At 43.5% G+C, this 27659-nt stretch overlaps 1 protein-coding gene across 8 annotated transcripts in view; it reads left to right on the top strand.

Moving 5' to 3' along the window:
- Window positions 1-564: 564 nt before the first annotated feature.
- Ncoa6 (nuclear receptor coactivator 6) overlaps window positions 565-27659 on the top strand; it is a 95597-nt gene continuing 68502 nt past the window's right edge. For 6 of the 8 annotated variants that reach the window (XM_070007111.1, XM_070007115.1, XM_070007113.1 and 3 more), the window contains exons 1-3: window positions 565-740; window positions 23265-23332; window positions 26746-26856. The gene's annotated coding sequence lies outside the window, so the exon portion shown is untranslated. The remainder of the gene's footprint in view (window positions 741-23264; window positions 23333-26745; window positions 26857-27659) is intronic. The other 2 variants (XM_070007107.1, XM_070007108.1) reach the window with 2 other exon arrangements.

Here is a 27659-nt window from a genome sequence, read left to right as displayed (position 1 = left end):
TTCTCTGTATTTGAGTAGAGGCGAGAGGCCATATTCACTTGCTCACTCAAGAATTACATTTTTTGAGCCCCTATGGAGTTTGATAGGGTGCTGGTGACAATGGGAAAAACCAGGATCGTCATAAAGAATACCAAAGGCGGCTGCTATCTTTATTACCATGGTGACTACCGGATGCAAATAACGATATTATTACACACTATGTGACAAGCACCTAGCCAAATGCTTTTGCCTATCTTCCCTTCTGTCCTCTTCCCAGGGAAGTATTCCCAGTATGTCATCCGGGCAAAGTAAGGTTTGGACACGTCCAAGGATACCCAGCCGGGATACTAGGGCGAAGCCAATGGGGAGAGAGCAGACACCACAAGCGGACAGACACCCACGGGCATCCGCAGCACCAAGCACTCAGCACCCCAGTGAGCCGGCGCGCACTCCACAGCCCGCTCACGGGGACGCTGGGTCACGTGGACAGGGCCCCGCCCCTCGGTCCCGCCCCGCCCCCGCCCGCGCTCCCTCCCTCTCTCTCCCTCCCTCCCCCTCCCTCCCCGGCCCGGTCCGGCCCATCCCCCTCCCCACCGGCTCCCTGAGGCCCTGCCGGGTCGGGCTGCGGGCGGCCGGGCGCCGACGGGCGGACAGACGGGCGCACGCGAGGACGGGCGGACGGACGCACGGAGGGCGGCGGGGCACGCACGGCCCGGGCCGGCGCTCCGAGGCCCGCCCGGGAGGGCCGGGGCCGCGCTCAGGTGAGGCGACGGCGACGCGGGCCCGTAAGGGGTGGGCCTGCCGGGCGTCCGCGGGCCCGGCCAGGCTGGCTTCGCGGGGAGCAGGCGCCGCCCGGGCCCGGCGCGGGAAAATGGCGCCGGGCGGCCGTGCAGCTCGGCCCGAGTGCGGGCCCAGCCCGAAGCCGCCCCGCCCGGCCGCCCGCCCGCCTGCCGTGCTCGTGTCCCCGTCGCCATGTTGGGGAGCGGGCCCCGGGCCTGCGGGCGGGGGCGCGGGAGGGAGCGGCGGCGGGGCCCGGGGCTGGGGAGGGTGCGGGACGCGGGGGCTGGGGCGCGGAGGGAGTGCAGGCCCGGCTGGAGGGCTGCGCGGGGCGGCGCTCCGGGCCCGAGGACCTGGCCGCAGCCCGACGCGGGGTCGCGGCAGCCCTGGGCGCGGAGGAAAGACGCTGGGTTCGAATGGAACCGGGGTCGGGGTCCGTGGGCTGAGAGGCTGGCCCGGCGTACAGTTGGGTTTGTCCGCGGGCAGTGTTCCGAAGCCCGGGGCTGATGGGTCCTGCGATTGGGGGAGGAGGCCCGGGGACCAAGCACTGGGTGTCAGAGCTGGAGCTGTTCTTTGCGGGAAGGGAGGGGGCTACTGCTTAGAAATGGGGGTGGGGGGAGTCCAGAGGCCGAGATGAGATTAGAGTAGTCCTGTGGTCCTGAGTCTGAATTGCAAGTCCTAAGGACTCCCTAGAAGCCAGCCTCCAGGAGCCTGCACTCCCTGCTAGGGAGAGCAACAGGAAAAGGGAAGAAAGGGCTTGGTGGGGAGAGAAAGGGGAAGGGGCTAAGGTTTGGCATTAGAAGCTGGCCATCAAACGGGGTGCAGAGAATGGAGCTGGTTGACAAGAAGAGCGAGAAACTCTTTATCAATTTAAGGAGTTCTGTGTGACTTTAAAAGGAGGGACCCAGCTGTTTGGGGGCGGTAACCCGAGGTGTCTTCCCAGGAAGGGGACAGCCCACTGCTTAAGAGCAGGGTCACCTGGGGAGGTCATCAGAAAGGCCTCGTTGAAGTAACTGAAAATGATGAAGGAGAGAGAATGTGCACAAACTACAAAGGCCTTAGAAATCGTGTCATGGTGCTAAGCTGGATAGTGATTTTAGTGGAGACATAGAAAGGTAAAATCGTGGGCTGGGAATGTGTTTTAGTGGTAGAGTGCTTGCCTAGTATGCATGAAGTCCTGGGTTCGATTCTTCAGTACCATATACACAGAAAAAGCCGGAAAGTGACACTGTGGCTCAAGTGGTAGAGTGCTAGCCTTGAACAAAAGCAGCTCAGGGACAGTGCCCAGGCCCTGAGTTCAAGCCCCAGGACTGGCCAAAAAAAAAAGGTAAAATCGTACACATTGCTGTACAGGGATTTGCTAGCCGAGAGAAAAATGTTAAGAAATCAAGCATGGCCAGTACAAAGGCTGAGGAAGATGCAGAGCAGTATAGGAAATTAGCTATAGGTTATGTCATAGCTCACCTGAATTGGGGAGTGGGAGGAGGACTTAACTTTGAAGAACCTCTTTTTTGAGTTTTAAGAGATGCTCCTTCTCTTCTAAATTTTTACTGTTCAGCAGAAGGTTACAAAATTTCAAAAGAAAAAAGAAAAGCCAGGTGCTGGGTGGCTCATGCCTGTAATCCTAGCTACTCAGGAGGCTGAGATCTGAGGATCACTTTCGAAGCCAGCCTGGGAAGAAAAGGCAGTAAGACTCTTATCTCCAGTTAATCACCAGAAAAGCAGAAGGGGAGCTGTGGGTCAAAGTGGTAGAGCACTACCTTAAGCAGAAAAGCTCAGGGACAGCACCCATACCCTGAGTTCAAACCCAGTGACCAAAGGAGAAGGGGGTAGGGGGAGAAGAAAGTGAACAATGATGGAGACCTGGGATCTCTATCATATTTAGTTTAATTGAAATTCCATCATGGTAGAGGAGAGTTCAAAGTTTACATGAGACAGTTCTGAGGGAAACTATGCAAAATCAGTCACATGTTCTTCATATCCATGAGTTTTGCATGGGAGGCTTCAACTAGTTGCCAGATTAAAAACATTCTTTTAAAAGTCTTTGTATTGGGCTGGGAAGGTGGCTCAGTGGTATAGTGCTTGCCTTGCATGTCTGAGGCCCTGGGTTCGATTCCTCAGCACCACATAAGCAAAAAGAAAAAAGCCGGAAGTGGATCTGTGGTTCAATTGGTAAAGCACTAGCCTTGAGCTGAAGAGCTGAGGGATAGCGCCCAGGCCCAGAGTTCAGGCCCCACGACCAGACCACCCCCCCCCCCCCAAATCTTTGTATTGAAAATGTAGCTTTTGTTTTCTTGTCATTATTACCTAAACCAGACATTATAACAACTGTTTACATAATATTTACATTGTTTTAGGTATTGCAACTAATCTGGCAAGATTTAAAGTATCTGGGGATATACAAAAATTACACCATTATATATGGGGGACTTGAGCATCTGCAGATTTTGTTATCTTAGGTCTCTGGAATCAGATTTCCAAGAATCATGACTTTAATATATCCAAACCCCATGGAATAAAAAAGGACTTCCAGGCAGGGTGAGGTGGCTCACACCTGTATTCCTAACACTCAGGATCATAGCTTGATTTCAGCGCTAGCAAAAAAGTTCATGAGACCCCATTTCAACATAAAAGCTGAATATGGTGGCTTGTACCTGTCATCCCAGCTATGTGGGAAGTGTAAATAGTGGAGAATCATGGTCCAGACTAGACCAGGCATAAACACCTTTTCAAAAAATAGCTAGTAATGGGCGCCAGTTGCTCATGCCTGTAATCCTAGCTACTCAGAAGGCTGAGATTGAGGATCATGGTTCAAAGCCAGCCCAGACAGGAAAGTCTGTGAGACTCTTGTTGTTGTTGTCAGTCATGGGGCTTGAACTCTGGGCCTGGGCGCTATCCCTTACCTCTTCAGCTCAAGGTTAGCACTCTACTACTTGAGCTACAGCACCACTTCTGGTTTTCTGGTGGTTAATTGGAGATAAGAGTCTCATGGACTTTTCTGCCCTGGCTGGCTTTGAACCGTGATCCTCAGATCTCAGCCTCCTGAATAGCTAGGATTATAGGCGTGAACCACTGAGCCTGGCTAATAAACTTCCAATATATTAATGGTATTCTTTTTTTTCTTTTTTTTTTTGGTTGTGGGGCTTGAACTCTGGGCCTGGCCACTGCCACTCAGCTCTTCAGCTCAAGGCAAGCACTCTACCACAGTGCCACTTTCTGTGAGACTCTTATCTCCAATTAACCACCAGAAAACGGGAAGTGGCCCTTTGGCTCAAGTGGTAGAGGATTTGCCTTGAGCTGAAGAGCTCAGGGACATCACTCAGTCCCAGAATTCAAGCCCTACAACTGATAAAACAAACAAAAACTTAGATGTAAAAAGGGCTGGGAACACATAGCTAAAGTGGTAGAGTTCTGCATGAGATAAGCATGAGTCTCTGAGGTCAAAATCTTAGTACACCTTCACCCTCAGAAAGGACTTTGAGGGATTGGGGATATAGCTCAGTGTTTCCCTCGCATATAGAAGACCCTGGATTTGACTTCCAGCACATAAAAGAAAAAAAGGGAGGGAGGTGGACATGAAGGTCCAAGGTAATAATGTTCTGGGTCTGTTATTTTCCCCTTTTTTGGTGCCAGTACCAGGTCTTGAACTCAGGGCCTGGACACTGCCTCTTAGCTTTTTCACTCAAGGTTAGTGCTCTACCATTTGAATCACAGCCCCACTTCTGACGTTTTGCTTATAAAGTGGAGATAAGAGTCTTACTGAGCTGGGCGCCTGTGGCTCATGCCTGTAATCCTAGCTACTCAGGAGGCTGAGATCTGAGGATTATGGTTCAAAGCCAGCCCTGACAGAAAAGTCTGTGATACTCTTATCTCCAATAAACCACCAGAAAACCAGAAGTGGTCTAGTGGCTCAACTGGTAGAGCACTAGCCTTGAGCTGAAGAGCTAGGGACAGCGCCTAGGCCCAGAGTTCAAGCCCCAGGACTGACAAAGGAAAAAAAAAAAAGTCTTACTGAGTTTTCTACCCAGGTTGGCTTCAAAGGTAATCCTCATATCTTAGACTCCTAAATAGCTAGGATTACAAAACTTGAGCTACCAGTAGGGAATCCTGACCTTATCTATGTCAATGTGCCCTTTAGTATCTATTGAAGCATGTCAGACTCCTCAGAATTTTTTATTTTTGTCAGTCGTGGGGCTTGAACTCTGGGCTTGGGCACTGTCTTTAAGCTCTTTAGCTCAAGGCAAGTGCTCTATTGCTTGAGCCACAATGCCACTTAGGGTTTTCTGGTGGTTAATTGGAGATAAGAGTCTCACTGACTTTCCTGCTTGGGCTGGCTTTGAACCGTGATTCTCAGATCTCAGCCTCCTGAGTAGCTAAGATTACAGGTGTGAGCCACTGGCACCCAGATTTCCTCAATATTTTTGTTGTTCAAAATAAAGTATTGGGTTACAAGGAATTATACCAAATTATACAAAATGCAAATACAAATTATACCAAAATACAAATTACAAAATACAAATTATACCAAAAAACATTTACAGAAAAATTTGTGTGCCAGGCGCCAGTGGCTCACTCCTGTAATCCTAGCCACTCAGGAGGCTGAGATCTGAGGATCACAATTCAAAGCCAGCCCTGGCAGGAAAGTCCATGAGAGTCTTTTTTTGATTTTTGCTTTTTTTTGGACAGTCGTGGGGCTTGAACTCTGGGCTTGGATGCTGTCCCTGCACTCTTCAGCTCAAGGCTAGCACTCTACCGCTTGAGCCACAGCACCACTTCTGGTTTTCTGGTGGTTTATTGGAGAGTCCATCTCCAATGTGTGTGTGTGCGGTGGCTCAAGCGGTAGAGTTCTTGCCTTGAGCTGAAGAGCACAGGGACAGCGCCCAAGCCCAGAGTTCAAGCCCCATGACTGACAAAAAAAAAAATTTTGTGTATTTTTATTAAAAGTTTAATTTTTGTGGTGCTAGGGATCAAACCAGGACCTTGAACGTAATGGCAAGTGGTCATACTGTACCACTGAGCTATAAACCAAGCGCTGTGTATACAAGAAGTCAGATTTAGTGATGGTTCTGTTTTCACAGGACAATTAGCATAAATAATATTTCCAAGATCTCTGTAACAACTGTGGTGTAATGTAAGGATATTAGTGATTTTGCTGTAACAGAGTTGCAGATACTGCTACTAGAATGAATTATTCCATATAATAAATAAATTCTAGTAAAATGTTGGTTTTAGATAGATTATGTTCATGAAAACAAACAGGTTTATCTTTCCTATTCAGAGTCATAGATTTCCTCCTGAAATCCACATGTAGATTTACCTCTGTGGACCCCCAAATTTTCTATTCCTGCCACCAGTCATGGACCACAGACATTTAATATATGTCAAGACTTAGCTAATGTGGGCTGTGGGCATGACTCAAATGGTAGTTAAGTATGAGGCCCTGAGTGTAAACCTCAGTACCACCAAAAAACAGTCAAGTGCATGTGAAACATTATACTAGGCTCTCAGGATTCTAAGGTCTAAAGAAGAATCATTTCACTTTGGGTATTCAGCTCCAAGAGAGAAGTAGATAGGTAAATAGTGTTAGTTCAGGGTGGTCATTATTAAAGATTGTAAGGCAATTATTAAAGATTGTAAGTGTGTCTTTGTTCTATTGTAAAGGAGTAACTTTTGTGACGTATTCTGAAAGGTATAGGAGTTTGCAAGTCAGAGTTGGATAGTTGTTTTTTTTTTTTTTTTTAGGCAGTGTGGTTGAATGGGCTGGAGTATGGAACATAGAATTTGTGGGAAAGAGACAGAGATGAAACTGGGAAGCTAGTGTTGCTTCTGGTTGTGAAGGACCTTCCTAAGGAGTTCAGCCTGAAACCTCAGAAGCGTACGAGGCAAGACTTTTGAGAAGGGAATGTATTAGGAGGCTTAGTTTTTGGGAGGTAAACGAATACTCTTTTGAAAGGGTAGACTGAAGAATAGGGAAGAAAAAATAAGGGCCTAAACTAAGGCAGAGAGATTGTGGGCATTGAGAGGAATTCCAATTTCTAAGTGGTAGTCATTGAGATTGTATGTACTAAGGAGGGAGGGATTTTTTTTTTTTTTTTGTAATTTTAATTCAGGATTTCCTCCCCTTTTTGCCAGTCATGAGACCTGAACTCAGGGCCTGGATGCTGTCCCTGAGCTTCTTTTGCCCAAGGCTAGCACTCTACCACTTGAACCACTTTTTTTTTTTTTTGGTAGTTTACTGGAGATATGGGTCACACAGACTGGGCTGGCTTCAAACTGGGATCCTCAGATCTCAGCCTCCTGAGTAGATACAATTACAGTTGTGAGCCACCTGTGAAGCTCCCTTCATTTTTTTTTTTTTTTATTTTTTGGTGTGTGTGCCAGTCCTGGGGCTTGAACTCGGGGCCTGTGCATTGTCCCTGAGCTTCTTTTTGCTCAAGCTTAACTCTCTAACACTTGAGCCACAGCGACACTTCTGGCCCTTTCTGTTTATGTGGTTCTGGTAATTGAACCCAGGGCTTCATGCATGCTAGGCAAGCACTCTACCACTAAGCCACATTCCCAGCCCTGCCTTCATCTTTAAAAAAAATATCCTGAACTATGTTGGGTGCTAGTGGCTCATGCCTATAATCCTAACTACTCAGGAGGCTGAGATATGAGGATTACGGTTCAAAGCCAGCCCTGGCAGGAAAGTCTGTGAGACTTCTCCAGTTAACCACTAGAAAACCAGAAGTTGAGCTGTGATTCTTCAAAGCAGTAAAGTACTAGTCTTGAGCACAAAAGCTGAGGGATAATGCCCGGGCCCTGAGTTCAAGCCCCACAAGTGACAAAAAAAGATGAAGGGGAAAATTGTTACAGATAATGAGAGAAATTTTGGGCGTTCAGTAATAGGCTTTTAGATACCATTATAAAGCTGTTAAATGTGTAGTTTTTCCTTAGGAAAATAAGAGGTATCAACAGATATAAAAAGTAGTGGAAGATATAGAATGTAGGAAAATTATAGCTACCCTTGTTTAGGTTCAGTACACTATGGCCCATAAGTCAAATATGGTCTACCACCTGTTTTTGTAAGTAAATAAATAAAGTTTCATTGGCACACAGCCAACTCATAAATAAAGTTTCATTGGCACACAGCCAACTCATTTGCATGTTGTGTGGGTGCTTTCATGCTATCAGTGGCAGAATTGGGCAGTTGTAGCAGACTTGTGTTTGCTCACAAAGCTGACAATACAGTGCTTTACAGACCACTTCTAATCCTTTGTCTACAAGTCTGCATGTTAGACTTTGCCATCATTTTCTGTACTGTGGAGAATAACCATCTTGGCTCTACCATCATGGACTAGATCCTTGTTCTGTGTACCTGCAACATGGCGTAGATCCTGTGATATTTTGTTTGTTAGTGAGAGCAGGGTCTGCTGTTATAGAGTCCATTGTGTAGCAGCTATGATAGTGCCAGGTTTACACTGCTTAGACCATGCTGGGACTTGTTCTTTTCTACTGGACTGGTTGGTTTTTTTTGGGGGGGAGGGGGGATGGGCAGTCCTGGAGCTTGAACTCAGGGCCTGGGCATTGTCCCTGAACTTCTTTTCCTCAAGGCTAGCACTCTGCCACCTGAGCCACAGCACCACTTCCAGTTTTTTCTATTTATGTGGTACTGAGGAATCAAACCCAGGGCTGCATGCATTCTCAGCTCATGGCTTATATTTTTTAAAATATTTCTTTTTTTGGGGGGTCCGGTCGTGAGTCCTGAACTCTGGGCCTGGGCACTGTCCCTCAGCTCTTCAGCTCAAGGCTAGTGCTCTACCACTTGAGCCACAGCACCACTTCTGGCTTTTTTTCTTTTTTGCTTATGTGGTGCTGAGGAATCAAACCCAGTGCCTCATGCATGCAAGACAAGCACGCTACCACTGAGCCACCTTCCCAGCCCTTAAAAATATTTCTATACATATTCTGTAACCCTTTGTTGTTTATATGTACTACAGATACCATATTTCCTAGTTTGTTGTGTATTTTAAAAGTTGGGGCTAGGAGGATGCAGTGGTATGTGCCTGTCATCCTAGTTATGCAGGAGGCTAAAGATCAGGAAGATCATAGGTTTAGGTTACCCTGAACTCATCTCAACAGAAAATGTTGGGCATGGTGGTTTGCACCTTTCCTTCCAATTATGGCCAGAAGTGTAAATAGGATTTATGTCCAGGCTAACTTGGGCAGAAAATTAAAAAGTGAGACCCTGCCTTAAAAAAAAAAAAAAAAAAAAAAGGCCGGGGGCTGGGAATGTGGCTTAGTGGTAGTGCTTGCCTAGCATGCATGAAACCCTGAGTTCAATTCCTCAGTCCCACATAAATAGAAAAAGGCAGAAGTGGTGCTGTGGCTCAAGTGGTAGAGTGCCAATCTTGAGCGAAAGAAGCTCAGGGACAGTGTCCAGGTCCTGAACAAAAGCCCCAGGACTGACAAAAACAACAAGAAGATGACCCTGTTATAAACAGAGCATCTAGGTGTAATGGCTGAAGCATGTAATCCCAACCACTTGGGAAGCAGGGATCAGGGGATTTCCATCTTGTGCAAAACAGTTCAAGAGACTCCATCTTAACATAGCTGGCACAAAGGTGCTCATTTGTGATTTCATGGACAGATGGAAGCACAAGTAGGAGGAATGCAGTCCAGGCTGGCTGTGGGTATAAAATGAGATCCTGTCTTGAAAATAACCCACACACAAAAAAGGGGGCTGGTGGAATGACTTAAGTGGTAACGTGCCTGCTTAGCAGGCACAGGGCCCTGAGTTCAAACTTAAGTATTGCCAATAAATAAATAAGCCGGAGAAAAATGGGCTGGAAGCATGGCTTAAGTTGTAGAGCATCTGTCTTGCAAGTGTGAAGCCCTGAGTTCAAACACTAGTACTGCCAAAAGAAAAATCTGGAGATTAGGATGGAGCTCAGGGATAGAGCACTTACCTGACATACAAAAGGCCTTGCATTTGACCCCTGGTACTGCAAACCTAACTAAAAGTAAACTGAAGTACATCTGTTGAAGATCCCTGTTGTTACAAAGTTCTTAATTTTAATGATGTCAGACTATCAACCTTTTCCTCCTCAAGGTTTTGAAGTTATTCTGTGTATTATCTTCTAGGATCTCCCCTGGTTTTCCTTTACTGCTTAGATTTCTAGTCCATTTGGAATTGATTCTTGTGTTTGGTATAAAGTGAAGCATAGTTTCATTCTTTCCCCTGTGTATAAGGGGAAAAAGTGATCCCAATACAATATATTGAGTTGGGCTTGTTTTCAAATAGTGAGCTTTTTTTTTTTCTGTCAGTCGTGGGGCTTGAACTCTGGGCTTGGGCGCTGTTACTGTGCTCTTCAGCTCAAGGCGAGAGCTCTACTACTTGAGCTACAGCACCACTTCCGGTTTTCTAGTGGTTTATTTGAGATAAGAGTCTCACGGACTTTCCTGCCCAGGCTGGCTTTGAACCAAGATCCTCAGATCTCAGCCTCCTGAGTAGCTAGGATTACAGGCGTGAGCCACTAGCACCCAGCATGAGTTTTTTTTTAAATGACATCTGTCTAAGGCTCTGATCTCTACTGCTTGTTGTATTATGTTGGAACAGTTTACTTAACCTCTTTGTACCTCAGTTTCCTCACCTTTAAGGATCATAATGCTAGGGATAATAATTGTCCCTTAGACTGCTTGCCTGGCATTGTCAGGATGCCCTGAGTTTGTGCTCCAACACTACAAACCTAAATTAAATAAAGTTGCTGAAAGGATAAAATCAGTTAATTCATATACCTGTAGAACAGGTACATGATAGCTCCTACAAAATGATCAATAAGTGTGATCTGCTGTTTCACACTAATGTTCATTTCTGATTCTCCAGCACCTGATAGAGAGTGGGAACTAAAAATAGTTAACAAAATTGTCCAGGTTAAAGTTGAATGGTTGGGGGCTGAGAAGGTGGCTTAGGTGGTAGAGTGCTTGCCTTGCATGCCTGAGGCCCTGGGTTCAATTCCTCAGCACCACATAAGCAAAAAGAAAAAAGCCAGAAGTGGTGCTGTGGCTCAAGTGGTAGAGCTCTAGCCTTGAGCTGAAGAGCTGAGGGACCGAGCCCGGGCCCAGAGGTCAGGCCACACGACCGGACCCCCCCCCCCCTAAAAAAAAATTCTAAATGGTTGATAGCTAGGCTGAATGTCGTAGGAGGTAGTTTCAAGGGCTGTCTTAGATTGTCTTCTGGAATGGAACCCCTCCTGCATTCCTTTTGCAGAGACCATCTGCAATGTCAGTTACCATGTATACAATAGCAAGGTTATTAGAACTCAATGGGAAAGATAGCTCTAGCCAAGGTTTATGGAATAAGTGTTAGTAATGTGTTATGGAGCTGTGATGCCAGAGTATAGTACCAGAAAGAGATGACCCATGAGCAAAGCCACCAAGAATGGTTAGGATTTTTTTTTTTTTTTTTTTGGTCGGTCATGGGGCTTGAACTCTGGGTCTGGGTGCTGTCCCTCAGCTCAAGGCTCATTGCTAGCACTCTACCACTGAAGCCACAGTGCCACTTCTGGTTTTCTTAATTGGAGATAAGAGTCTCACGAACTTCCTCCTCAGGCTGGCTTTGAACCGCAATCCTCAGATCTCAGCCTCCTGAGTAGCTAAGATTACAGGTGTGAGCCACCAGCATCCAGCTTTGGTTAAGATCTTAATACTCAGAGATGAGAGAGTATTTTTCAGGCAGATGAAAGCATGAGTACAGTGGTGGGTGCTCAGGAGAGAGTAGAGTCCATTTTGCCTGGAGAATAAAGTTGGCACAATGGTGGTGTTGGAGGTAAGGGTAGAAATTGAGATTGAACAATAGCAACATTAATAGTAGATTAAATAAAACTTAGTGGCTCATTTTTGCATGCTTACCAGATAATGTGCTGTACATTTCACAAGCAGTATTTTATTTAATCTTCACAGTAACCTATATACTATTTCCAAACTGAAGAATAGGGCTAAAGATTGATAATTTGTGTCCAACTAGTCTAATTGTAAAGTCTATCTGCCCATTTTCTGCATATTATGCTACCATATCATAGAAAGTTTTTTATTTTTTATTTTTGTCTGTCGTGGGGCTTGAACTCCTGCCTGGGTGCTGTCCCTGAGCTCTTCAGCTCAAGGCGAGAGTTCTACTACTTGAGCCACAGCACCACTTCCAGTTTTCTGGTGGTTAATTGGAGATCACAGTCTCATGGACGTTTCTGCCTGGGCTAGCTTTGAACCACGATCATCAGATCTCAGCCTCCTGAGTAGCTAGGATTATAAGCATGAGCGACCGGCACCAGGCTCATAAAAATCTTTGAATACTCCTTTCTGTTTCAAGCTGGGAAGTTTGAACTTGATTGGCTAAATAAAGGCAAGCCATCAAAGTTTTATCTATATAGTGATGTAATGATCACATTCCATTAGGAAAGGCTGGTTGTGACAGATAGGATAAAAGGGAGGAGAGAGAGATGGATCTAATTTACTTTTCTGCTCACTAGATGGAATGCTCAGTGAGGTCTGGGACAGTGTTTCTTCCTGCTTTCTTCCAGCCTTTCAGTGTCAGTAGACAATGCTATTGTGTTGTTTGACATATTTATTTTTTTTAATGTGATCTTGGCAGGCATTGCCAGCTCACTCCTATAATCCTAGCTGCCTGGGAGGAGGAGATTGGTAGGATCATGGTTTGAGGCCAGCCAAGGCAAAAGTTAACAAGACCCCTATATCTCAACTAATGCTAGGAGCACCTGGGTGTGCCTGTCATATCCCAGCCATGTTTGGAAGTGTAAATACGATTACCATCCAGGACATCCCAGATGGGAAAAAAAGCCTGCACCCATCTCAAAAATAGCCAGACCAAGCCAGGTGCCAGTGGCTCATACCTGTAATCTTAGCTACTCAAGAGGCTGAGATCTGAGGATCTCTGTTCTAAGCCAGCTAGGGCAGGAAAGTCTGTGAAACTCTCATCTCCAATTAACTAACAAAAAGCCAGAATTGGAGCTGTGGCTCAAGTGGTAGAGTGTTAGTCTTGAGCACAAAGGCTCAGAGATGGTGTCCAGGCCCTGAGTTCTAGCCCCAGGACTGGCATACACACAAAAACTAACCAGAGCAATAGGGCTAAAGTCATGGTTCAAGTGGTAGAGCACCTGCCTGGCAAGCATGAAGCCAAGAGTTCAAACCCAGGTGCTGTCAATTGTTTTCAATCTTATTTTTTTTTGGTCTGGCCGTGGGGCCTGAACTCTGGGCCTGAGCGCTGTCCCTCAGCTCTTCAGCTCAAGGCTAACACTCTACCACTTGAGGCACAGTGCCACTTCTGGCTTTTTTCTTCTTGCTTATGTGGTGCTGAGGAATCGAACCCAGGGCCTCAATCATGCAAGGCAAGCGCTCTACCACTGAGCCACCTTCCCAACCCTCAATCTTTTTTTTTTATGTGTTTCAAATTTTTATTTTTTCTTCAAAAGGTTTTACAAGGGGTTACAATTTAACATATCCATCCAAGTGTCCAGTGCTTCTTGGCACTTCATCCTGTTCTAAGCCACTAAGTGGCTGCCTAGGAGTTCAGTATACTTGGCTAAGTTAATAAATGACTAGAGGTAATGTAGATGTGTGCAATGACTATAGACATTATGAAGGCTTTGGTGGGAGTTGTAATAACAGCCCTACAGTTTGTTGATATATTGTATTTTATAAATAAACCATATAAAGCAAAGACCAGCACCTCTTTAGCTTATGGGGAATTGTATATTCTATATACAATAATCCATTAACTGTCATTTAGTCTTAATTCAAAAGGTCCCATACTATAAATAGGTATTGAGGTTTAAATTTATCATTAGCCAGCAGCACTACCACCTTCACAACATACACTCAAATACTAGTTCCATATCACCCATTTATATACATTTTTCTAAATTCCAGGTAACAGATTCATAGGTAGAAAGAGTTTTAAAAACTTTTTTTTTTTTGGTCGGTCGTGGGGCCTGAACTCTGGGCCTGGGCACTGTCCCTCAGCTCTTCAGCTCAAGGCTAGCTAGCGCTCTACTACTTGAGCCACAGTGCCACTTCTGGCTTTTTTCTGCTTATGTGGTGCTGAGGAATCCAACCCAGGGCCTCTTGCATGTGAGGCAAGCCCTCTACCACTGAGCCACCTTCCCAGCTCCTAGTAAACTTTTACTGGTGGTAGTGAGGTTTGAATCCAAGATCTCACACTTGCTAGGTAGGTGTCCTTACTACCTGAGTCACATGGATAAACAACCTGAAGAAAAAACTAGATGGTTCATGATTTAACATCACCAGCCTCCCTCATTTGCTTATGCCAGTAACTTTTCATCATGATAGTCAAGAAGAAATTTCTTTCTTTTTTATTTTGTATAGTATCAAGGCTTGAACTCAGACAAATCACTACCTTTTCCACTAAAGGGTGATAGTTTACCACTTGAGCCACAGCTCCACTTACAGTTTTTTGCTGGTTAATTGGAGATTAGAGTCTCAAAGACTTTCCTGCCCAGGCTGGCTTTGAACTGCCATCCTCTAATCTCAGCCTCCTGAATAACTAGAATTACAGGTGTGAGCCACCAGAAATTCCTTTTATGAAAACAACTCAACCAGCTTTAATGATTTTATTAACCTCCTCTCTTGATCAGTCATCTGTGGAGAATGATAAATACTCAGCTTTTGGGTATTTTCTGTGCAAAAGTATCTCTATGGGTTTCAGTGTTAATAATCATGCTCTTCATTTTCTTTCAAACTTACGTTCAAGCTTACTGTTTTCCATTCTTTTTTTTTTTTTTTTTGCCAGTTCTGGGGCTTGAACTCAGGGCCTGGGCACTGTCCCTGAGCTTATTTTGCTCAAGGCTAGCACTCTGCCACTTGAGCCACAGTGCCACTTTTGACTGTTTCTGTTTATGTGGTACTGAAGAATCAAACCCAGGACTTCATGCATGCTAGGCAAACTACCACTGAGCCACCTTCCCAGCCCCTCATTCTATATCTTTTTTCTTTTTCCTGAGCCTGGTTCAGTTTTCGTGTGTGTGTGTGTGTGTGTGTGTGTGTGTGTGTGTGTGTGTGTGTGTGTGTGTGTGTGTGTGTGTGTGTGTGTGTGTGTGTGTGTGTGTGTGTGTGTGTGTGTGTGTTTGCCACGAGTGTGTGTGTGTGTGTGTGTTTGCCACGAGTGTGTGTGTGTGTGTTTGTCACATGTGTGTGCGCGCGCGCACATATTTGCATACGTGTGCTGCTCCTGCAGCTTGAACTCAGGCCTGGGTGATGTCCCTGGGTTCTTTTGCTCAAGGCTAGCACTTTACCACTTTAGCCATAGCTCCACTTCTGGATTTTTTTTGGTGGTTAATTGAAGATAAGAGTCATGGACTTTCCTTCCTGGGCTTGCTTTGAACTAAAACCTTCAGAACAGCCTCCTAGGATTACAGACAAGAGCCACCAATGCCCAGCACACTTTTATATTTCTTAAAACATCTGCTTAATTGAAAGAGTCAAGAAAGATTACTGCCAAGGCTAATGATACATTCTTTTTCTGTGTCTTTTTAGTAGTATTTATATTGGCTCTGTCCACAATAAGACTGTAAATTGTGAATACTCATTCAGATTGTGGTCAGTAATTATCGTCAAGTGTTTTTCCTTATTTGTGTCTAGACAGTTCTTCCTAGTTCTATATTTGCATTGTCTATATTTCCTCCTTATTGATACTAGTATTTGAATTTAGGGCCTTGTGCTTAGTGGCCAGGTGCTCTACTGCTGAGCCTCCAGCTCTGTTTTTTGGAGGTTATTTTTGAGATGGGCTCTTGCTTCCTGCCTGGGCACATACCTGAACTGTGATCTACCTGTTTTAGGCTTTCTATCATTTTGGGGATGATGGTGTGCACCATTGCATCCAGCTTTCCTCCATTGAGATGGAGTCTCAAGAACTTTTTTGGTTGGCTAACATCAGTGTTCAGTCATCCCAATCTTAGCTTCCCAAGTACCTAGGATTACAGGCATGAGCTGGCACCTGGTTTGCACTTTTTTTTTTTGGTAGTTTTACTTATTTTTATTTTATTTATTTTATTTTTTTTGCCAGTCCTGTGGCTTTAGGACCTTGGCACTGTCCCTAAGCTTCTTTTGCTCAAGGCTAGCACTCCACCACTAGAGCCACAGTGCTGCTTCCAGCTTTTTCTGTTTACGTGTTGAGGAATTGAATCCAGGACTTCATGCATGCTAGGCAAGCATGAAGTAATTCACCAGTAATTCACATTCCCAGCCCATTATTTTTATTTCATATTAAGCATTTGTACAAAGAGGTTACAGTTCCATAAATCAACTTATGAGAACAATTCATCTTGGTCAGTGTCACCCCTTTCTTTGTTCACTCTCATTTTCCCCCTCCCATCCCTACCCTCAAGTTATACGGTTCAGTTTTTACATAATGTGCATTGAGTATAATGGCTGCATTTGCTTACCCTTCCGTGTTCCATTTGTGTGCCCCTCCTCATTGATCCACATTCATCTTTTCTTTCCTTTGTTTGTTTCTTTATTTGCCCTGGGGCTTGAATCTGGGTCTAGGAGCTGTTCCCGAGCTCTTTTGCTTAAAGCTAGTGCTCTATCTCTTTGAGCCACAGCTGGTTTTCTAGTGGTTAATTGGAGGTAAAAATCTCATAGACTTTCCTGCCCAGGCTGGCTTGGAACCCTGATCCTCAAATCTCAGTCTCCTAAGTAGCTGCTAGGATTACAAGCATGAGCTACCGGAGCCCAGCTAATATTTTCTTTAACGACATGTATCTCTTGAATATTTATTTATTTATTTTGTCGGTTGTAGACTTGAACTCTGGGCCTGGATGCTGTCCCTGAGCTCTGTAGCTCAAGGCAAGCGTTCTACCACTTGAGCCACAGTGCCACGCCTGATTTTCTGGTGGTTAATTGGAGATAAGAGTCTCATGGACTTTCCTGCCCAGGCTGTTTTGAACTGTGATCCTCAGATGAGTAGCTAGGATTACAGGCATGAGCCACCAGTGCCCGGCTCTCTTGAATTTTTTAATGTTGTGTTTAAATATTATACAGATAAACGTATAGCATAGTCATCTTTGTGGGTGTGTGCGCGCCTGTGCTGGTATTTAGGACCTTGTTCTTGCTCAGCTTTCTTGCTCAGCTCTATTGCTCACTGCCAAATAGCACTTCTAGTCCAACATTTTGCTGATTAATTAGGGATGGAGTCTCACAAACTTCTCCCCAGGCTGGCTTCAAACTGTTGTTCTCCATTTTCAGTTTCCTGAGTAGGATTACAGGCATAAGCACCAGCTCCTAGTATCTTGGTGTATGTCTATATATCTGTTGCCTTTAGCGAATGGATACAAAATAACCATACTCAATTAATTGGCATTTGAGTAATTGCCAATACTACTGTTGTAACATCTTTTAGTAAGTTCTCCCCCCTGGTTTTGTTTTCTTTTGTTTTTTTGCTTGGGCCTGGGGCTTGAACTAAGGCCTGTGTGTTGTTCCTGAGCTCTTTTGCTCAAGCCCTGCACTCTATTACTTTGAGCCACAGTTCCACTTCTAGTTTTTGGATGGTTAATTGGAAATAAGAGTCTCCTAGACTTTCCTTGGCGGGGTTGGCTTCAAACCATGATCCTCAGATCTCAGCCTCCAGAGTAGCCACCAATCCCCAGCTATCCCTGTTTTTGGTTAGAATATTTTCCCTAAATTGATTTGTCATTAAGACTGAGAGTATCACTTCTTTTTGACCAAATTGTCACATTATTACTTTTTAAATGACTTTCAGTTTATATTGCTGCTAGTTAACTACTAGTTAACATTAAATTTAAATTTTTTCTTCTGGTTTAAAAGCAAAACTTCATAGTTTTGTGTTTTAGTTGATATTTAAATTACTTTAGAATGAGAATTTCAAACATAAAACCTCCCTGTTACGTTCTGTCTGCTATCTATATTCAACATGTTGCCATATACGTAATATGTTTATTATGTTAAACCTTATAAAAATAAAGATTCTTTAATATATATCTTATAAATAAGGACATTCGACGTTGAGAAGGTGGTTCAGTGGTAGAGTGCTTGCCTCCCATGCATGAAGCCCTGGGTTTGATTCCTCAGCATCACATAGGCAGAAAAGGGCAGAAGTGGCACTGTGGCTGAAGTGGTGGAGCACTAGCCTTGAGCTGAAGAGCTGAGGGACAGCGCCCAGGCTTAGAGTTCTAGCCCCACGACTGACCAAAACAAACAAAAAACAAAAAATACTAAAAATAAAAAAGGACATTCTCCTATGTAATCACCATTTTACATCTAGCAAAATTAGCAGGAATTCTTTAATGGTACACCTAAAAAATTATACCTAACATTTTTATTCCTAACAATTAGCAATTCCAAAATGATTTTGTAGCTGATTTGCCTAAGGTAGAATGAAGTTAGGAGCCATTCATTATTTTTTCCTGTTGTTGTATATATTTTGTTACTGTTTGAGGTACTGCAAGTCAAACTCAGGGCTTCCCATGTTAGACTAACTCTATACTACTAAGGTATACCCATAATCCCTTCCTATAGTTTTTGATGATGATGATGTTTTTCTATTGGGATTCAGACTCAGGGCCTCATGCCCAAGTGCTTTACTAATTGAATCTCACCCCCATCCCTTTTTGCTTTAGTTATTTTTCAGATAGAGTCTCATGCCCAGTGCTGGCTTTAGACTGTGTTCTTTCTACATATGACTACCACACAGAAAGGGTCACAAACATGAACCACCATGCTTACCTTGTTTGTTGAGATAAAGAATCTTGCTGACTTTGCCTAGGATGGCCTGAAAACACTGTCTTCCTGATCTCTAACTCCCAAGTAGCTAGGATTATAGTAGTGAGTTTCCATGGCTGGAAGGAAGCCATGTAGTTGTGGCAGGGGGAAGGGGATATGGGTATTGGGGCTTGAACTCAGGGCCTAAGCACTGGCCCTGAGCTTTTTTACTCAAGGCTAGCACTATACCACCTGAGCCATAGCTTTTATGGTAGTTAATTGAAGATAAGAGGCAGACTTTCTTTCCCAGGGCTGGATTAGATTTAAAACAAAAAAAAAAAACCTAATTGACTGTGCCCAGGGCCTGAATTCAAACCCCAGTATTGGCACCAATGTTTGTTGTTGTTGTTGTTGTTGTTGTTGTTGGTCGTGGGGCTTGAACTCTGGGCCTGGGCACTGTCCCTTAGCTCTTCAGCTCAAGGCTATTGCTCAACCACTTGAGCCACAGTGCCACTTCCGTTTTTTTCTGGTGGTTTATTGGAGATAAGAGTGTCACAGAGTTTCCTGCCCAACTCAGGCTTTGAACGATTCACAATCCTCAGATCTCAGCCTCCTGATTAGCTAAGATTACAGGCATGAGCCACTGGTGCCCAGCTGACACCAGTTATTAGTAATTTTTTTCTTTTTCTTTTTTTTTTTTTTCTGGTCAGTTGTTGGGCTTCAACTCTGGGCCTAGGTGCTGTCCCTTAGCTCTTCAGTTCAAGGCTAACGCTCTATCACTTGAGCCACAGGGCCACTTCCGGTTTTCTGGTGGTTTATTGGAGATGAGTCTCATGGACTTTCCTGCCCAGGCTGGCTTTGAACCATGATCCTCAGATCTCAGCCTCCTGAGTAGCTAGGATTACAGGCATGAGCCACCAGCGCCCAGCTTTATGTCTGTTTTAAAGAAGACATTTTAAATAGAAAACCTTAAAACTATAAGCTCTTGAGTCAAAATTTTTGTCAAGTAGAGGCAAACTTTTTTTTTTTTTTTGGGGGGTCCGGTTGTGGGGCCTGAACTCTGGGCCTGGGCACTGTCCCTCAGCTCTTCAGCTCAAGGCTAATGCTCTACCACTTGAGCCACAGCGCCACTTCCGGCTTTTTTTCTTTTTGCTTATATGGTGCTGAGGAATCGAACCCAGAGCCTCAGGCTTGCAAGGCAAGCGCTCTACCACTGAGCCACCTTCCCAGCCCGAGGCAAACTTTTTTTGTGTGCCAGTATTTGGGCTTGAACTTAGAACTTCACATTCTCTTTGAGGATCTCAGTTCAGAGCAAGTCTCTGGGGGAGGGGGGAAATCATTGAGCTTCATCTCTAACAGATCAGCAAAATGCTTGACTGGAAGGGTGGTTCAAGTGGTAGAGCACCAACACTGAGAAAGAAAATCAAGCAAAAGTATAAGACCCCGACTTCAAGTCATGATAGTAATACACACACACACACACCCATGCCAAAAGACTTGAAGAACAAAAATGTGTGGTATCATGACTATAAATTGAGAGAGAAAGTATATGTATATTTATATTTATAAGAACAGAGTAATATATTGGAGAATCATACTAGGCTGTTCTACTTGGGTAGTTTAAAGGACAGGAACTAGAGAAGCAGACAGAGATGGATGACTTTGTTATACACTTCAGATGATTCAGCTGTAATCCTCAGGACACTAAGATCTGAGGATTGCAATTTGAAGCCAGCCTGGACAGGATAGTCTGTGACTCTTACCTCAAATTAACCAGCAAAACACCAGAAGTAGAGTTGTGGCTGAAGTAGTAAAGTGCCAACTTTGTGTAAAAAAGCCAAGTAAGAGTATGAAGCCCTGAGTTCCAGCCTCAGTATGAGCACAAAAAAAGAAAATAGAACAAACCTGTTGAAGTTGTTTTAAGAAGGGGTATATGATGAGAAGAGTGATAGAGGCATTGAGGTTGATTGAGATATATTATTTGTCTGTATGGAAATGTTACAGCTGTGTATGCTAATACAAAGTGTTGAGTTTATTTTCATGTCAAAAAATATAAGAATAACTTAACAAAATAAGTCAAAGCTAAGTATGGTCTCACACAACTGTAATCCAGCACTTGAGAAACTAAAGAGGAAGGCAAGTTGGAAGCCAAGCTGGACTATACTGCTAGATCCTGTTTTCATACATGATGCATGCATATATATTTATATATATATATATATATACACATACACACACACATATAAATGCATGCATGCATACAGCTAGCCTATTCTGAATATATATCTTAGTTAATTTCACTGTTAATTTAACATACATCTTTTTTTTTTTTTTTTTTTTTTTTTTTTTTGGCCAGTTGTGGGGCTTTAACTATGGGCCTGGGCGCTGTCCCTCAGCTCTTCAGCTCAAGGCGAGCGCTGTACCGCTTGAGCCACAGCGCCACTTCTGGTTTTCTGGTGGTAATTGGAGATAAGAATTTCCTGGACTTTCCTGTCTGGGCTGGCTTTGAACCATGATCTTCAGCTCTCAACCTCCTGAGTAGCTAGGATTATAGGTGTGAGCCACCAGTACCTGGCCATAAACTGCTTTGTTCAATGGCAACATCTTTGCACAACTACTTAATTTTAAAAAAATGTATGTTAGCTGGGCCCTGGTGGCTCACACCTGTAATCCTAGCTACTCAGGAGGCTAAGAGCTGAGGCTCACAGTTTAAAGCCAGCCTGGACAAAAAAGTCTGTGAGACTTTTCCCTCTAATTAACCACCAGAAAACTGGAGTGGTGCTGTGGCTCAAGTGGTAGAGCGCTCGCCTTGAGCTGAAGAGCTCAGGGACAGCGCTCAGGTTCAGAGTTCAAGCCCCAAGTCTGACAAAAACACAAAAACAAAAAAAGTGAAACCTTTCATCTTTCACCCATCCCTCCCAACCCAAATATACATCTTTTTAAAGAGATTTTTTTTGTTGTTGTTTTAGACCAGGACTTGAACTTAGTACCTGACACTTTTGTTTATTAGCTAGTGTTCTACCAACTGAGCCACACCTCCAGCCCCTTAAAGAAATTTGTGTGTGTGTGTGTGTGTGTACTAGGGCTTCAGCTCAGGGCTTTGTGATCAGGGCTGATGCTAGAGTGTACTACTTGGGCCATACCTCCACTTCCATATTTTTGTTGGTTGATTAGTGATAAGAATCTCATAGACTTTTCTGCTTGGACTGGCTTTGAACCAAGATCCTCAAATCTCAGCCTCCTTAGTAGCTAAGATTACAGCCACCAATGTCTAGCTTAAAGAGATTTTTGTTTGTTTGTTTTGGGTCCAGTAGTGGGGCCTGAACTCTGGGCATGGGCGCTGTCCCTCAGCTCTTCAGCTCAAGGCTAGCACTTTACCACTTGAGCCACAGCGCCACTTCTGGCTTTTTTCTTTTTGCTTATGTGGTGCTGAGGAATCGAACCAAGGGCCTCATGCTTGCAAGGCAAGCTTTCTACCACTGAGCCACCTTCCCAGCCCCCCTTTTTTTTTTTTAATTGTGATATTGAGGTTAGGAAATGGTTGTATGGGTATTAGGCTTTATTTAATTTTATTATATGAACGGTGAAGCAGGTGTGATAGTGCACAGTTATGAACTCAGAACATAAGTATTTTCCATTTATTTGTTTCCTTATTTCTGACAAATTGTCATCTGCAATATAATTTTTTCAGGACATGAATAAATGTTAAAATGTGTGTATATATTATATATGTGTGTTTTCTAATACTGGAGTTTGAGCTCAGAGCCTTGAGCTTGCTGGTGCACTTAACACTTTAGCCGTGCCCCCTGGTCATTATTACTAACATATTTATGGTTTTAAAGCAGAAGAGTGACAAGAAGGACAACATCTGTGAACTAGGGAAAATCATGAAACTTCTTTGGGATTTCTGTATCTAAAACCAACTAGGGGGGCGGGGAAGGTGGCTCAGTGGTAGAGCGCTTGCCTTGCATGCCTGAGGTCCTGAGTTCGATTCCTCAGCACCACATAAGCAAAAAGAAAAAAGCCGGAAGTGGCGCTGTGGCTCAAGTGGTAGAGCGCTAGCCTTGAGCTGAAGAGCTGAGGGACAGCACCCAGGCCCAGAGTTCAGGCCCCATGACCGGACCCAAAATATTTAAAATAAAATAAAATAAAATGAAACCAACTAGGGGTTCTACCCAGGAAAAATGTATCTTTTTAGGAAAAATGCATAAAACCCAAGGATAATAAATTATAAAAGTAACATTCTGCCAGGCACTGGTCACTCAGGCTTGTAATCCCAGATACTTAGGAGGCTGAGACCCAGAGATTCAAAGCCAACCAGGACAGAAAAGCCTCAAAGACTTTATTCTAATTTTCTAGCAAAATGCTGAACTGGAGTTGTGACTCAAGTGGTAGATGGATAACTGTGAGCAAGAAAACTGAGTAGGAGCACAAGGTCTTGAGTTCAAGCTCTGGTACTGTCACACATAAAAAGATAGAGTGAACATATTTGTGTAAGTCGCCACTTACACAAAATACAGAGATATTTTGAAAATTCCTCTGAACTTCTTTGGTAATTATAGTAAGATTTCCTTATTAAGAAAATAAAAACAAAATAAAACTGTATTAGAAACTCTAAATGATTTCTCATCCTTTACAATTCCTACTAGAATAAAGTTAGCAGAAATGATAAAAGTAATTTGGTCAGTCTCAAAAATTCACTTTGAATAGGTCTACTTGTTTTATAATAACTTATCTCTGATGTTTCTCTTCTTCCTCTTTGCCCTTTTCTTTTTGTCTAGGTCCTGGGAGGAATGGAGAGGGGTTCTACTGACTATCTTTTCTGAGAATGGTCAGAGTTCTTAAACAGGTCTGTTGATTTTATAGAATACAAGTTAAAGTTTATAAAAGATTTAGCATGAACTTGATGGGTTGAATTAGAAATAAACTTTACTTTTTAAGAAGTTATTTTGATTTTTAATGTCCAATAGAGTACTTTACTTGGGCAAGGTGCATTTGTCTTATGAGTTGGATCTAAACTAACTAGATAGGATCTGCTTAATAAAAAGTGTTTGTCCAGGCTTGGTATTACATGACTAATAATCTCAGCACTGGGAAAGCTGAAGCAGGAGAATCAGTTTGAGGCCAGCCTGGATCACAGAGTGAGTTCAAGACCAGCCTGGCTACACAGAGAGATTCAGTCTTGAAAAGTGGGGGCTGGAGATGGGAGAGAAGAGAAAAGCATATGAATCATGTCTTTACTAATTAGGTTAAATATGTACAATAGAGCAAAACTCTTTATTGGCTCCATGGAAAGAACTAAGAAAACAGTGATATGAAATTCTGAATCATCCGTGATTTTGGAAGGGAATGGGCATATGGATAAGTTCTAAAAAGAAAATAATGATTTAGCCCTTTCTGCTGTTTCTGAATTTATAACATTGGTGAAGGGGGAAAAAACGCTGCCTTGGACTGGGAATGTGGCTTAGAGGTAGAGTGCTTGCCTAGCATGCATGAAGCCCTGGGTTTGATGCCTCAGTACCACAGAAACAGAAAAAGTCGGAAGTGGTGCTGTGGTTGAAGTGATAGAGTGTTAGCCTTGAACAAAAGAAGTTCAGGGACAGTGCCAAGGCCCTGAGTTCAAGCCCCAGGACTGGCAAAAAACAAAACAAAAAAAAACAACAACAAAAAAAACAGCTGCCTTCCAGATCTCAGAAGGCCAGATGTTTATAGCCATCAGTTACTTCTCTCTGTTATCAACAGTGAACTTTATCACTGTTCAGATAAAAACTCTAGCTTGTGATTTCCCGAACTTCACTTTGGAATTGCCCATAGTTCTTAGAAAACAACTGATATCTTTGACCCCTCTCCCCCTCCCTTTTGAGATATAACTACCCTAGGGTATAGATGTACTATAAGTTGAATAGTCTCTGTTGATGTACATCCCTGTAATTTCCTATCTTTTTATTGTATCTAATAACCTGGTATGTGTTATCTTGTTTGGAGGCAAGTATATCCATAGAATCACTATTCATAAGTGGAATAGCTGAATAAATACATACGTAATTGTCATTTGGGTAGATACTATTTTTTGGGGGGGGTCCAGTCGTGGGGCCTGAACTCTGGGCCTGGGCACTGACCCTCAGCTCTTCAGCTTCAAGGCTAGCACTCTACCACTGGAGCCACAGCGCCACTTCTGGCTTTTTTCTTTTTACTTTTACTTTTCTGTTCATATCCATGTCCAAATTGTTGCTCTTTTTATTTTATATGTCTATATAAGTACACACATACCTGTACATGTTTTTTTTCTATAATGTTTATATGTAGGGAAACTTGGGCATTGGCTTTTTGAGGGAGATATACAGGGCCTTGCACATTGTAGGCATGCAGTCTACCACTGAACCATGTTCTCAGCCCCAGGATTTGCTCTTTGTCAGTGATACCATATCATTTTCTTTGCCATTTTGTAATTTCATACACACACACGTGTGTGTGTGTGTGTATGTGTGTGTGTGTGTGTGTGTGTGTGTGTGATCATGTTATGAATTTGTTTCAGATCATTAGATTTTTTTTCAGACTGGTAGATTTATATGCTCTTTAAAAGGCTAATTGTATTCACTAAATTAATATATGGTGCTTGAGAGCCTTAGCATATTTACAGTAGAGGAACAAAAACTTGAAAAAAAAGTCTCAGTTTCATCTATTTTTTGGGAGGAGGGGTTGGTACTGTGAGTTGAATCTGAGGGTCTTGTGCTTGGTAACCTTATTTGGTTGGCTGGCACTCTACCACTTGAGCTAGGCCTCCAGGTCAGCTTTTTTTTTGGGGGGGGGTCCAGTCGTGGGGCCTGAACTCTGGGCCTGGGTGCTGTCCCTCAGCTCTTCAGCCCAAGGCTAGTGCTCTACCACTTGAGCCACAGCACCACTTCCGGCTTTTTTTTCTTTTTACTTACGTGGTGCTGAGGAATTGAACCCAGGGCCTCAGGCATGCAAGGCAAGTGCTCTACCACTAAGCCACCTTCCCAGCTCCAGGTCAGCTTTTTTGCTGGTTATTTTGAAGCTGGAATCTTTCAGACTGTTGCCTACACTGGCTTCAAACCACAATCCTTTGGACCTCAGCCACTGTATAGGACTATAGGTGTAAGATACTGGTACCCAGCTTTCATTTTCCTTTCAGTTAATTTTATCTTTTATTTTTGCTCTCCCTTTTTGTTTTTGGTAATAGTAGTGTTTGAATTAAGGTCCTTACTTGCTAGGCAGGCACTCCCCCCATTTGAGCCATGCCTTCTAAGCCCTTTTATTTTCATTATTACTTGCATAGAATCTCATGCCCTGGCCAGCCTAAGCTGCAGTCCTCCTGTGTAAACTTACCATGTAGCTGGGATGACAGTGCAGACCATTGCACTTAGCTTTTTATTGGTTGAAATGGAATCTCTTGAACTTTTTTACCCAGGCTAGCCTCTTCATTTTAGCCTCCCAAGTAGCTAGAATTAGAGAGGTGAGCCACCACAACTGGCTTATTGGTTGTTGTTGTTGTTGTTGAATGGTGTTCCTCAGATCTCAGCCTCCTGAGTTAGATAGGATTACAGGCGTGAGCTACTGGTGCCCAGCTTAGTTGATTTTTTTGAAGTATGCAAAAATGATGCATTTTTCTGTCCATAACTTCTATATCTATCCTATCATGAGGAATGTTTTAGAACTTAAACTAAAAATGTGTGACAGTGTACATGATGTTAATTTTTTCACATTTGACAAATTTAAGAGTGTAGGTATAGTGAATGCTGTTATGGCTGGAAGCCCTAGATCATGTCTTTTTTCTTGTCAGCCCTGGAGCTTGAACTCAGGGGCTGGAGGCTGTCCCTGAGCTTTTTTGCTCAAGGCTAGCACTCTACCACTTTGAGCCACAGCTCCACTTCCAGTTTTCTGGTGGTAAATTGGATATAAGAGTCTCATAGACTTTGCTTCCCAGGCTGGCTGATCCTCAAGATCTCAACCTCCTGAGTAGCTAGGATTACAGGTTTGGAGCCACTAATGCCTGGCTAGTTTCATGATTCTTAACATGAAGCTGGCATAAGTTCTTGAGAAAAAAGTATTTCTGTAAGCTTAATGACAATTATTTAACATTCTCTACATGCAAAATTGACTTGATAATGTGTGAGGTTTGCATTGACTTCTGTTGCAAAGATAAGTCAGCTTTTAATTTCTTTATAATGCTGTTTCCTTTCTTTCCTCCTTTCTTGCCTCCCTCCCTCCCTTCCCTCTCTTTCTATCACTTTCTTTTTCTAGATTTCTGATTTGGCTGCTACTTTGAGATACAAGCCCCCAAAATGCCAGCTTGTTTGGACTTAGAAGATGACCTGGATAAGTGCTTAATAAAAAAATAAGAAACACATTTTGGTGAGTGAAAACTTAAGAGTAGATAAGGCCCCTAATGTTTATCCTTTAGGTTTTTCTGATAGTCCCTTTCTTTTGGCAGAGCTGCTAAAATGCATGGTGTGCCTCAAGTGGTACATCCATCGACTGCCTAGCAGGCAAGAAGCCTCAAGTTCAAACCTCAGTACTGGCCATCCCCAAAAATTATTTTTTTTGAGCTATTGAATAAAATGTGAATACTACTAACCTCTTTTTAAATAGGGTTTCTAATGGTGGGTGGGAGGAGGGCTAAAAAAGTAAATAAATAGTGTTTCTACCATAGACTTTTTTGGGTGTGGGCGCTGTCCCTCAGCTCTTCAGCTCAAGGCTAGCGCTCTACCACTTGAGCCACAGCACCACTTCTGGCTTTTTCTGCTCATGTTGTGCTGAGGAATCGAACCTAGGGCCTCATGCATGCAAGGCAAGCACTCTACCACTGAGCTACCTTCCCAGCCCTCTACTATAGACTTTTAAATGTAGTTTCAGTTTTGCCTGTATAACACAGTAAAAGAACAGTGAATAATTACTAAAATTTATATTGAGTAAAACTATTCTCCATCTGGGCACTGGATGGAGATTTAGGCTTATAATTCTAGTTACTCAGTAGTCTGAGATCTAAGGATAGCAGCTGGGATCTGAGGATTTGCAGACAGCCAGGGCTGTCTTTTATCTCCAATTAACACAAAAAGCTAGAGGTAGAGTTGTTGCTCAAGTGATAGAGCACTAGCCTAGAGCACAAAAACTCAAGGACAACACTTAGGCCCAATTCAAGCCCCAAGACTGGCAAA

The sequence above is a fragment of the Dipodomys merriami genome, unplaced genomic scaffold (genome assembly GCF_024711535.1).
Source record: "Dipodomys merriami isolate MVZ:Mamm:240054 unplaced genomic scaffold, mDipMer1.0.p SCAF_7, whole genome shotgun sequence".
Taxonomy (NCBI): domain Eukaryota; kingdom Metazoa; phylum Chordata; class Mammalia; order Rodentia; family Heteromyidae; genus Dipodomys; species Dipodomys merriami.
Note: the sequence above shows the minus strand (reverse complement) of the source record. Positions and strands in the feature narration are given on the sequence as shown.